This window comes from Saimiri boliviensis, chromosome 20, assembly GCF_048565385.1.
Source record: "Saimiri boliviensis isolate mSaiBol1 chromosome 20, mSaiBol1.pri, whole genome shotgun sequence".
NCBI lineage: Eukaryota > Metazoa > Chordata > Mammalia > Primates > Cebidae > Saimiri > Saimiri boliviensis.
In genome coordinates, this window is record NC_133468.1 from 36,031,988 (window position 1) to 36,045,195 (window position 13,208).

Consider the following 13,208-nt stretch of genomic DNA (forward strand, 5'->3'; position numbering starts at 1 on the left):
TCCCCGCTAATCTTGTATTCCCTGGTGTCTCTTATTCTCATCTTTATGTCCTTATATATCCAGTGTTTAGCTTCCACTTGTAAGTGAGACTATGTTGTGTTCGGTTTTCTGCTTCTGCATTAATTCAGTTAGGATGATGGCCTCCAGCTGCATCTATGTTGCTGAAAAGAACATGATACTGGTCTTTTTCATGGATGCATAGCATTCCACAGTGCATATATACACTGTGGAATATATACACTGTGGAATACTATGCAGCCATGAATAGGCCTTATTGCTGGGATGCAAGCATAGTTCAACACACAGAAATCAGCAAATGTGATTCACCATATAAACAGTATTAACAAAAACTACATGATTATTTCAATAGATGCAGAAAAAGATGATGATAAAACCCTATTAACTCATTGTAAGTATAAAATTCAGTGGCATTTATTACAATCAGCTTTGTAGCTATCACCTTTTTTATTTAATTTAACTTTTATTAAGTTCAGGGGTGCATGTGTAGGTTTGTTATACAGGTAAACTTGTGTCCTGGGGGCTTGCGGTACAGATTATTTCATTGCCTAGGTATTGAGCCCAGTGCCCATTAGTTATTTTTCTTGACCCTCTCTCTCCTCTTATTCTCTATCACCTCTATTCTAGTTTTGAAATCTTTTAATCACTCCAAACAGAAACTCCATGCCCATTAAGGATAACTTACCAGGCCAGGTGCCATGGCTCGTGCCAGTAATTCCAGCACTTTGGGAGGCCAAAGCGGGTGGATCACTTGAGGTCAAGGGTTTGAGACCAGCCTGGCTATGATGGTGAAACCCCATCTCTACTAAAAATACAAAAAAATTAGCTGGGCATGGTGGCTCATGCCTATAGTCCCAGCTACTTGGGAGGCTGAGGCAGGAGAATTGCTTGAACCTGGGAGATGGAGGTAGAAAAGGCATAACTTCCCCTTCCTCCTTATCCCAACTTCTGGTAACTTTTTTTTTTTTTTTTTTTTGAGATGGAGTCTGGAGGCTGGAGTGCAGTGGTGCGATCTTGGCTTACTGCAACCTCTCCTTCCTGGGTTCAAGTGATTTCCCCCACCTCAGCCTCCAGAATAGCTGGGACTACAGGTGCCCGCCACCATGCCAGACTAATTTTTGTATTTTTAATAAAGACAGGGTTTTGCCATGTTGCCAGGCTGGTCTGGAATCCTGACCTCGGGTGATACGCCTGCCTTGGCCTCCCAAAGTGCTGAGATCATAGGTGTGAGCCACCGCGCCTGGCCCATGGTAACTTCTAATTTACTTTCTGTCTCTGAATTTGCCTTTTCTGGGAATTTCATTACATGAACTCGTATAACATCTGGCCTTTTGTAACTGGCTTATCTTGTTCAGCATATTTTTAAGATTCACGCATGTTGAATCATGGTCTATGTAGGGATATACCACGTGTTGTTTATTCATTCATCTGTTGGCAGCACATGGGTCATCTCTACTGTTTGGCTCTTGCCATGAACATGGATGGACAAGTATCACACTGGTCAACTTTTACGCATTGCCTCTGCTTCTGTCACGGTGGTGACTATGCCATATCAAACCCCATTTGCTTCAATGCTAGATTTCCCTTCTGAAATGTGATCTTTTTGGCCAACAAATGTTTGCCAAACAGCTATCGTATACTTGGCATCGTGGGTAGGGTGTTGTACAGGCCAGAACTCCTGTTCTTTGTGAACAAGCTTAGAATTGCTCTACCCACCAGATACGCCTACATAGCTGTACATGTTGTGATCTGATACTAGCTAGAATACAGTTAGAGCTGTAACCCCAATAAAATGTATCATAAGAATTAGAATGGGGAAATGGGGAGACCGATTGCAATTGTTTCTGAGATGTTCCAATATTTTGCTGCTCTGAGCTCAGTATATTCATCCTACCTGAAAAAGGTATGCTGCGATTCTTGAAGGTGAGTCCCAAATACTATATTATTTTGTAACTGGAGATGATGCTCTCTGCCTTTCTTGATTTGTCTAGGGCTCCCTCTGTCTCTCTGTCTTTCTCTGTTTCTCTCTCTGTGACACACACACACACACACACACACACACACACACACACCCCTCTCTTCTCTGAGTCCATAAAGAACTTCCAGATAGGGGAGGTTATTGGACTTTGAAAAAGTTGTTTAATAATCTTCTCCTTGGTGGTCTGGGTGACTTAGCTCAGCCCTGCATAAAAGCACTCACAGGGATGGTGAGACTCTTTAGAGTCTCTCAGACCAGGCATTTACGTATAAGGAGACCACACCGGGGAGGCGGCCATGCGATACTTCTGTTTGGGAGTCAGCAACGCTGTAGTTAGCAATCATCACCAATTGCTTATTTATTAAGAGACGATGTTCCAGAAAACTGGGTTGAGTCTCTGCTTTCAAACTTGCTCCCTGTGTCTCGGGCAGTCTGCCCCTCTCAGCCTCAGGTTCCTCTTCTGTAAAATGGGAAATAACAACTACGCCTACCTCGGTTCACAGGCTTAGCCCAGCGCCCTCATGACCACTGGATGTTATTACTGTGATTATCATTAGAGTGGTACTCATCTCCAAGGTGGCAACATGCTAAATGCCAAGCACTAAACTCAAGTGGGGAAGACACGTCTGCAATGGACAGAGAGGTGGGCTAGGAAGACCCTCAGGGTTCCAACTGCAAAGATTCCGATTTGAGCAGGTGCCACCTGGTCACTCAGAAACCAGAGTAACTGAAGGAGCATGCAGAAAAAGTGCTTCAAGAACCCACAGCGGTGCCCGAATGCAGAGTAATGGTGCCACTGTGTTAATCATTAGGTTCCGTTGGGCATGGTGCCTCATGCCTATAATTAGTCCCAGCACTTTGGGAGGCTGAGGTGGGAGGATCCCTTGAACCCAGGAAGCTGAGGCTGCAGTGAGTCATGATGGTGCCACTGCACTTCAGCATGGACAACAGAGCAAGACTCTGTCCCAATAAACACTATTCTCCCCATCCCACCCTCATTGCGAGGGTGGCAGGTGCAACTCTCTAGAGCATGGGAAAGGATTATGCCATGCAGGGCAGCATTTCAGAGGCGCTACTGAATGCCACAAAGTGAATAACACTGGTGGACACATCACAAAATGATTGACACCGTGACTTTACAGACGGTGCTGCTGGAGGCTGAAGGGCTGTGATTATCTACATCGTTTTCTGCAAGCCAATAGCTACTGCTGCCCAACAGGTGCATCCAGGAGCTGGACCAATGTTTCTTATCGTATCATGTTTCCAGACAGCGGTGTGCTCTGAGTCATCGGCTCCCAGAACGTGTACTTTGTGCCTTCTCTCCCTGTAAGGATAGAGTACAGAGTGAATTTGCAAAGACCAGCAACCTTACGTGACCTTGTGCCTAAAGAAGCATGTCCCCCTGAGTCCTGTCTCCTTCATGATGCTCCTGTTTCCCAAGCCTTTATGTCCATAAACACAGGAAGGGATGAAAACGGCACTGGATGCAGGAATATGGGGTACCTCTGCTGGTCGCGGTCAAAGTGACGGTGACCCCGATCTGTCCTCTGCTTACCTCTCCAGCCTTATCATTCATGGAAGCTCCTTTTGCTCTCAAAACTCTGGTCTAACTGAATTGTTACCAGCAGCTCCCAAAACTGCCGTCCTATGTCAGGTACCAATGCCTCTGAGCACTGATTGATGGAGGCTGCAGTGAGCCCTCTCCCGATGGCTGCTGCATGACTGCCCGCTCAGCTTAAGGGATGTACTTCATAGGGAGCTCCAATGGGTGAGATTGAACACTCTCCCCACTGGGTCCCTTCTAGGTCCTCGTGAGGCTCTGTCTAGACAATGTGTTAGCATCTGTAATACAGTATTGCTCTGCTGTATTTAAAAGTCTGTCTTGTAATGCCAGCACTTTAAGAGACGAATGCAGGCGGATTGCTTGGGCTCAGGAGTTTGAAACTAGCCTGAGGAGCGTGGCAAGACTTCATCTCTACAGAAACAAACAAGAATGAGCCAGGTGTGATGGTGCACCGCTGTAGTCCCGGCTGCTTGGGGGGCTGAGGTGGGAGGATCACTAGAGTGCAGGAGGATCGCTTGAGGCTTCAGTGAGTCCTGATTGTGCCACTGTAGTCCAGTCTGAGGGACAGCGCAAGACTGTCTCTAAAAACAAGTCTGTCTTCTTGTCCCCTGCTCCTCCCGAATTGAGCTACTGAGTGGCAGAGACCTTGCCTCATATGTCCTGTGTCCCTGTTCCTAGCTTGGCGCCTGTGTCCACTGCTTCTAGCCCTGTGCCTGGAACCCAGACATTCACCAAATGCTCCCTTAGTAATGAACAAATGAAAGAAATGAATGAGGTACGTGATGCAGGATGCCAAGTCTTCTATTTATTCATATCAGCCCTCCTCGGCTCCATTACTATGTCCACTTTGGCTTGGTGAGGTGGAGGATGGGGTGATGTCCTGAGAGCAGCATTAGACACTGAGAAGGAAGGCTCCTTGGGAATGTATTGCTATTTTTCAGACTTGCCTGGGGCTGGCTTTGCTACAGTCTGGATAGATAGGCTTGATTTCCTGTGCCAGGTGTGGGACTTGCTTCCCAGGGAGCGGGGCTCCACCTGCCATGCTGGAGAGTCTTTCGAACACGTTTGTCTGCCTGATGGGTCTCTGCCTGTTGAAGTTCTGCCCGTGTCCTCTGTGCGGTGCTGCCTGGCATTTGGAACCGACACAGTAAACAACAGTTGGCCATGAATCAGCGAAGCTGACTGGCTAACGATGAGATGCTCTCAAAAGGAGGGTTTGGGTTGGGTTTGGGCCGGTCAGGGGGAAGGTGGATAAGTCAAATTCTGTTTTGCCTCCAACTTGGCTATGAGGTCAGGAGTGTCATCCTAGGCCAGTCTTTAGTCCAGATGAGAGGGAATCATTTGTTCTGGTTCCAAATCAGATTCAACCCGCGTCCTCTGAGTGATGGTGAGATTGCTCGTGGAGGAGAGGCACTGTCACGCGTTCTAGCTCATGGACTCTTCCAGGAAACCTGTGAGAGGCTGGGAGTTTCACTCCTATTTTACAGTTGAAGAAACTAAATTTGAGATGTGAAGTGACAGGACTGAGACCAGAATTGGGTATTTTCACTCAAATTCCAGCACGCTTTCTGAGCAACACGCTTTGTGCACTATTCTTTTTGTTTTTTGTTTCCCCCCCAAGTGTCTGGTAGATATTAGAGACATCTAGGCTGGGAAAATCTCTTGTTCCAGCTGTTAGCACTGTCTGTCCTGTGTATCTGCAATGGCCTAGGTCTCAGCAGCCTGTCAGGGAAGATGAAGATGTATTCACAGAGTACAAAGCCACGCTACCTTCTCTCCCCAGTCCATGAAATACCAACTCTGCAATATCTAGTCAGCCCCCATTTCTAACAAGGGCCTTGCCTAAGGATGCTTCCGTGTGTTTCATGCCACCTCTCCTTCCCTGTCCACAGTCTGCTGTGCACATTACCCAGGAGAGGGGCCACTCCCGACCTGGCTGCTGGTGTCTTTCATGTGAGTCTGCTCCCAGGGGGCTCCGCAGTTTTTTCTTGTATTCTGCTGAGCTCAGCTCTTCTTGGAACCCTCTTGAATCTGTGGGATGCTGAAGCCATCCTGAATTATTGTGGTATAGTGGGGGAGACATGGTTCCTCCTGGTGGTGGGCTGGAGATGGTTTCTACAGATGCAGGGCAGGTGAGCCCCCAAATGGGGGCTTATCCTGGGAAGGTTCTTGGCTTTGCCCGGGAAAGAATTCAAGGGCCAGCCGGTGGTGTTAGACTGCAATTTTATTGAAGCCATGGTACACAGCTATAACAGAGATACTGCTCCTTGCAGAGCAGGGTTACCCCGTAGGCAGTGTGCCCGGAGTAGCAGCTCAGAGGCAGTGCCACACTCATACCCACTTTTCATTACACTCAGACGAAGAGGTGGATTATGCAGACATTTCCAGGGAAAGGCTGATAACTTCTGGGTCATCAGGTCATCACCACAGAAAGGGGCAGTAATTTCCAAGTGTTGCCATGGCAACGGAAAACTGATGTGGCATATCGTGGGTATGTTTTCTGGAAAGCTGCTTCTGCCCCATCCCTGTTTTAGCTGGTCCTCAACTTGGTCCAGTATCCAAGCCCTACCTCCTGAGCTGAGTCCTGCCTCCGACCTCACTACTGGCTTTTTAGAGTCCATCATGTGCATCTCATCCCATCTCTGAGGTTAATGGCATCATGTGGATAGCTTGAAATTGGTTATGATGGGAGTATGTACACCATGGAAACAGACAGTTGCTACCTATCAAGAACCCCTCTGCACCAGTCTGCTTCTGAACATTTACACACCATTGCCTCCTCTCTGCTGCATTTTCTGCCCTGGGTCTGAGGTGTCTTGGAGTCTCACGTAGCCTTCCATCAACCCCACTCCTTCAGCTGTGGGGCTCGGTTCAGTTACTCTGATTCTCTGCAGATATGGGCAACATGTCAGCACTTCCATCTTTCTTCTCTTTCTCTCTTAGGCTCCACCCCAGAAAAACAACTTGAACCATTAAGCTTATTTTTATTTATTTATTTTTTTGAGACAGAGTTTCGCTCTTGTTACCCAGGCTGGAGTGCAATGGCACGATCTCGGCTCACCGCAACCTCCACCTCCTGGGTTAAAGCAATTCTCCTGCCTCAGTCTCCCGAGTAGCTGGGACTACAGGTGCGCCACGATGCCCAGCTAATTTTTTTGTATTTTTAGTAGAGACGGGGTTTCACCATGTTGCCCAGGATGGTCTCGATCTCTTGGCCTCATGATCCACCTACCTTGGCCTCCCAAAGTGCTGGGATTATAGGCGTGAGCCACTGCGCCCTGCCACCATTAAGCTTCTTTATCCTCCTTATGTCAGAATGTCCCCTGGTCCAAATAAAACAAACAAAAACACAGCACAACAAAGCAATGGTGCCAGTGTGTACTCACTGATTTAAATAGATACATGGGAGAGGGGAGTTACTTTTATAAATCCTACTTTGGAACTAGTCTTGTCACCTACTTAGATGTGTACATTTCTTACTTTGATTTCTCCAGAAACCCCCCAAAACCAAGGCACTTTGAAAGGAGTAGAAGGCACTGGACCTCAAATCTTGAAGCCTGGGTTCCAGTTCTGACTCCTTCAGTGACCCACTGTGTGCCCATGGGTATGTTAGAAAAGGGTGAACCAACTTACACATTGTGTGCCTCTGTGTTTATTAGTCAAGTCTGGGCCAACGAACTCACTGTGTGGTCTTGGGTTTACTAAGCGAGCCTGGGCCAACTGACCCACTGTGTGTCCTTGGATGTCAATTGATCCCCTGTATGCTCTTAGGTGTATTAGGCAAGGGTAAACCAATTAATCTACTGTGTGCCCTTGGGTTTGCTAGTCAAGGGTGGGGCAACTGACGTACTGTGTGCCCTGAGATGTATTATTCAAGGGTGGGCAAATTGACCCACTGTGTGTTCTTGGGTGTATTAGTCAAGAGTGGGTTAACAGTCCCACTCTTGGGTATATTGGACCCACTGTGTGTTCTTGGGTGTATTATTCAAGGGTGGGCCAATTACTCTATTGTGTGCCCTTAGATGTATTAGTCAAGAGTGGGTCAACTGTCCCACTGCATTTCCTTGGGTACATTAGACCCACTATGTGTTCTTGGGTATATTACACCCACTGTGTGTTCTTGGGTGTATTAGTCAAAAGTGAGCCAACTGACCCACTGTGTGCTCTTGGATGTATTAGTCAAGAGTGGGTCAACTGTCCCACTGCGTATCCTTGAGTATATTAGACCCACTGTGTGTCCTTGGGTATATTAGACCCACTGCATGTCCTTGGGTATATTAGACCCACTGTGTGTCCTTGGGTATATTAGACCCACTGTGTGTCCTTGGGTATATTACACCCACTGTGTGTTCTCGGGTGTATTAGTCAAGAGTGAGCCAACTGACCCACTGTGTGCCCTTGGATGTATTAGTCGAGAGTGGGTCAACTGTCCCGCTGAGTGTCCTTGGGTATATTAGACCCACTGTGTGTTCTTGGGTGTCAAAAGTGGGCCAGCTGGCACACTGTGTGCCCTCGGATGTATTGCTCAAGGGCAGGTTTACTGACCCACAGCATGCTCGTGGGTGGGCTAGAGTGGTTTAATTGCTAAAGCAACCCTCCACTTCAGTGGTTCACTCAACATGTTTATTTCTCACTCATGACTGTCCATGCAGTTGGATGGGGAAACTGAGTGATGACTGGGAGTGGAGAGGTTTGATGAACTAGCCTGGGTGTGACAGTCATTACTTTCTTTAATCCCCAGTTAACCAGAATTTGATCACATGGCCAAACTGCAAGGCAGCAGTGAAAGGAAGGAAGAGGTTGGTGCGTACCCACGTCTCTGCTGTGTTGGGGAAGTCCCTTTACTTCTAGATGCTGGATTCTGCGGCTGAAACACAGGTACTTTGATCTATGAGATCTGCAAGGCTTCTTCTTGCTCTGAGTCCATGAGTTTCTTCTTTTGTTATTGCCAAACTAAATGAGCAGAGTTTTCAAAGCAGATTGGGTTTGCTTCTCACTCCTGGCTCGGATCCCCAATGTCTTTCATTGCGGGGTAGAGCCAACACTTCACCAACGTGTCTGTTCAAAATGCTAATCAAAGTATTAGTGCCTGATCACCATCTTTCTCCAAACAATGCCCAGACCCATCTCACTCCTTCTAAGTCTTCTGAGAGTCCAAATTTGAACTTGTTTCATCAAGGCCAAATGTCAATCATAAGAAGAAATCTATATGAAATTTTAATTGCAAGATGTTCGGTGTAAATTTAATGAGTGAAATAAGAGATCTGAGAATTCCCGCATTCTCGGCTCATGCATAATGTTGACTTAAATTGCCTCTCTGGAGATGGAGGGAATTGCATTTTTAGAATTTACACACCAAGAGAGCAAATGGAGTGGACCCTGAAGGTTAAGGTCATAAATCAGAATCATTTAACTGGTTTTGAGTGATTGCTGTAGGCTGTGATGGTGAGGAGAGCTGGCTGCAGCCACAAGTGATTACTCTGCCTCCGATTATTGAAATGCTACTCAATATTCATAAATCAGTGGTCATTAATCCCCCAAATAGTACCTGTCGGCTTTCTAAATAAATTTCCAACCTGCTAATGGAGATTGAAAGAGGCTGATGGGCACTGGCTCAGAATTGAAACAGATGAGAGCGTTGCTCGGACAGACCTGGAAGCATGTGTTTTTGGAACGTGAATTCACTTTGGGGTAAAGATGTCCCAGCAGACATCTTTTCGCTCTTTGCGAAAAAGGGGGATTATTCAGGCGGTTTCTCCCAACCCTTGTCATTTCTGTAGAGAAGAGCCTTGATGTTTATGTCTCAATTCTGAAATTTTGCTTGGGACCAAATCAAATGAGTTAAAAGCTTCAATGCAATTGCTCGCCCATCCCTGTTTACCCACAGTAATTGGAAAATAAATGCATGGCACAGCGAAAGGCCGTGACATTTATTGGATAGCACGGGAACGAGTGGGGGAAGGAAACTGTAATTGGAGCGTCAGTCACTGGGGTAACAAATTTGGGAAGAAATCGAGAAATGAAAATGAACATGAACTCATAGGGACATCAAACTGGAAAGCGATTTCATGACCACAGACACTTCAAGTCCATGTTCATTTTCCCTTTGCCTTGTTTCTGGGTTGGATTCATAAATTATATATAACGGTGACCGGACTTCTGGGTGAGGACATCACATTGACTCGAGTAATGGGCACCACTCTGTAACTATTGCATTTGAAATCTGGCAGAAAATGAGATTTATGTGTGGGTGTGAGGGAGATAAGCTGTATAGATTCGTCTCCTGCCTGGTTTCACCTTGAAAAAAGGAAGCTGGAGAAGGGAGGCTGAAAATAAATCCTGTTTTCAAGTGTAATCGCTCAAAATAATAGCATAGACTCTTTTGATCCCAGATTTATTAGTCAAAGAGCAGAGAAACAAACATTGTAGCTGCAAAACCACCCCCCACGCCCCTTCTTGGAAATTGAGGGACATAGAAGAAGGGGGACTCTGTCCAGGATGAAAGAGCTAGAACGGAAATCCAGGCCAGTGGCCATGAAAAAGAGCAACAGTTAAAAACCATATTCCCCAGGGAAATGCTCTGTGCACAGAAGCAATTTGACGATAGGTATGAAGCGTGCTAAAAATGTCCATTCTCTACCTCCTTTGGGGTTGATTCTATTTATCCTCAGCACAAATTCTCATTTCTACTACCTGATTCCAAAGAATGATGTTGACCTAAAAGAGATTCATGGAAGCCTTTTTGAAGCAAGTGACAAGTCCACTATGGGAGAGTATTTAAGGAAGCCCTGGATCAGGTGACACCCAAGAACACACAGTGGGTCAAATATACCTAAGGACACACAGTGGGACAGTTGACCCACTCTTGACTAATACATCTAAGGGCACACAGTGGGTCAGTTGGCTCACTCTTGACTAATACACCCAAGAACACACAGTGGGATGGTTGACCCATTTCAACCATGTTGAATCAATGCTGTTGCTTTTAATGATGATAGTTTTTGAGAAAAGTAGCATGTTATTAGACGGATTTTATTATATGAAACACATATTCGGAGCTTCTGAAAGGCACTACCTTTCTAGGAAAGAAGCAGGAAGAGTAAAGAGAATGAAGCCCCATTCCCATGAGCCACATCCCTCCACCACCTTGACAGGCCCTTTCCTTGTTCACTCCAGGGCTCTGGCCCCATCACCCCCTTGCCTGTCCAGGCCCTTTTCTGACAACCTTGGGAACTCACAGATTCCTAGCAAGAGAGTAGCGTTGGGTCCTGAGCTCTCAACCCTGAGCTCCCAGAGCTAAAGTAGGCTAGACCATGGAGGAATTGGAAGAGAATAGATAGAGATCTTTAAGGGGTGGTCATATTACATGGTAGAGAGACCTCTGGTCACATAGGCTGCTACCAATTTGGCTTACATGTCAGACTAGCCATGAGTCTGATTCCTATTAGAATCACACTACTAGGAATTCATAGCATTTTTAGGGCTGAGAGAGTCTTTTGATATAATCAGAATAGCCCATGCATTTTACAGATTAGGAAATTTAGAACAGAGAGGGTAGCTGACTTGCCGAGAGGCCACACAGCAATATAGGTTGGATCCAGTTACAGATGACATTTGTAAGATGGGAGTCTTCGCAGTTTATTGTCCTGAGTTTCCTCTTTTTTGAGCTGTGTCCACTTGACACTAGGCTATAAATTCTTATAATAACTTAGATAATTGGCCCATTTAGCTGTGTTGGGGGGGGTCCAAGGCAAGGCCAAGGTCTTCTCCCATTTTCCTTAGAAATTCTCCATTCATTAATTCCATAAATACTTACTGATCACATACTATGTAAGCAGCATGACAGTAGACATGGAAAGTTGAGCAGTGAATAAAAGGCTGTTGAACATGAGGGAGAGGAGGGAAAGAGGGGTATTGAACCACTTACTGTATGATTAATTATTTGACTCCTAGGGGGCAAAGGGAGCCTCTTCCACAATGCTGAGTACAGTGGTTTGATTGCATGGACTGCCGGGCTCAGACTCTTATTAGCTCTTTGACTCCTTGGAATATTCCATGGTCATCTGTAACGGAGTTTGCAACAATATCTATCTTGAGGGCCAAATGAAGCATTGAATGGAAACTGTTACAAAGCATTCTGCAAGGGACATTTGGTTAGCAGGCACTCGATAAATATGAACAATTAAAAGTCTGGGTGGGGAGGATTCAGTTCAGACCCTGAACAATACCTCGGAATAGAACTGCTGGAGCTGTCTCAGCAGGAGCTATGAGTGGTGGTCCAGACAAGCTCCAAGGCTTTGAGACTAAAACTACTTTTGTAAAAATGATGACAGTGAAAGAAATCTGACCTAACTGACTCCATCTTGCTTCTAACCTCCCAGCTGCCCTTGCTTATTCCTGGGTGTACACCCAGCTAACTGTGGGAGGAATTTAGTTTTTAGTTTAATTTTAAAACAAAGATGATAACAACCCCTTCCAGAACCAAACCCCTTCATTGCTTGGGGACTGAAAATGCCTTTGTAGAGCTAACAGATTAGCCACAAGATTAGAAATATGGCTCTGGAGTCACAGAGCCAGAAGTCACAAGATCCATAACCTCCACAAATCGCTCTTATAGATAAGAGCACTATTGTAAAACCTAACACTGGTGTTTGAGGTATTTTCAGACCCTCCCTTCCGATGCATCAGCTGGTACCACCTGGACCCAGAAACTGGCCCATACCAGGAAACTGGCTCAACTGGTCTTGTGATCCCACCCAGGAAATGACTCAGCACAGGAAGACAGTTCTAACTTCCTATGATTTCATCCCTGACCCAACCAAAGCATTCCCAATTTCCTAACACCCTTCCTGCCAAATGATCCTTAAGAAATCCCTAGTTTTTGTTTTAAGAAAAAACTAGGGATCCTTAAAAAATCTGATTTTTTGGGGAGGCTGATTCAAGTAATAAGCTCTTGTCTTCCCCTTGGCTAGCTCTGCATTTATTAAACCTCTTCTCTACTGCAACACTCCTGTCTCAGTGAATTGGCTCTATCTGTGCACTGGGCAAGAAGATGGTTATTACAAGACCATCACCCATCTTGGAGTACAGTGCTCTTGGGTAGGCTTTTCTTCAACTTTTGCAGGATGTGCTCCTCTCATCTCCACCTCTAAATTTAAGGCATTTGAAGGTCCCTGAGATCACCCCCTGTAGGGAGTGGGGTACTTGCTAGATGGGGAGACAGCCACCTGACTCTCTGGCTGAGAGCTTCTACTTACTGCTTCAGGAACAGAGCAGAAAAGTATGGGGAAATAGTGTTCCCTAGATTTTCAGGAAGATGGAAGTGCAGTGAGGCACAACGGCTACATTTGGTGTAAGCTGCCTGCCATTAGCTGCCGGACAAGGGTATGTTTTCACTCTGCAGAGAATTTACTTGGACAGGGCGGTTCCAGAGAGTGGCTGATGGAACCATGAGAGAATCCATGAAGCTGGTTTCTGCTCCTCCTTTCCCGAGTCTAGATTGGTTAGTGTTAATTGAACGTGACAGTTACTTAAGATTAAGGGAGGCATTATTTACATTTTTTAAGATGAGTGAGTTGGGAGCATGTTAATATGCTGAAGGAAAAAGAATTTGCAGAAAGGGAGAGAGGAGTGATATTGGGGAGGGAG

At 45.9% G+C, this 13,208-nt stretch overlaps 1 long non-coding RNA gene across 1 annotated transcript in view; it reads left to right on the forward strand.

Moving 5' to 3' along the window:
- Positions 1 to 13,208, forward strand: part of LOC141582490 (uncharacterized) — a 129,516-nt gene that overhangs the window by 16,665 nt on the left and 99,643 nt on the right. Inside the window, exon 2 of the long non-coding RNA XR_012515344.1 lies at positions 8,302 to 8,438. This is a non-coding gene — a long non-coding RNA (uncharacterized LOC141582490). The remainder of the gene's footprint in view (positions 1 to 8,301; positions 8,439 to 13,208) is intronic.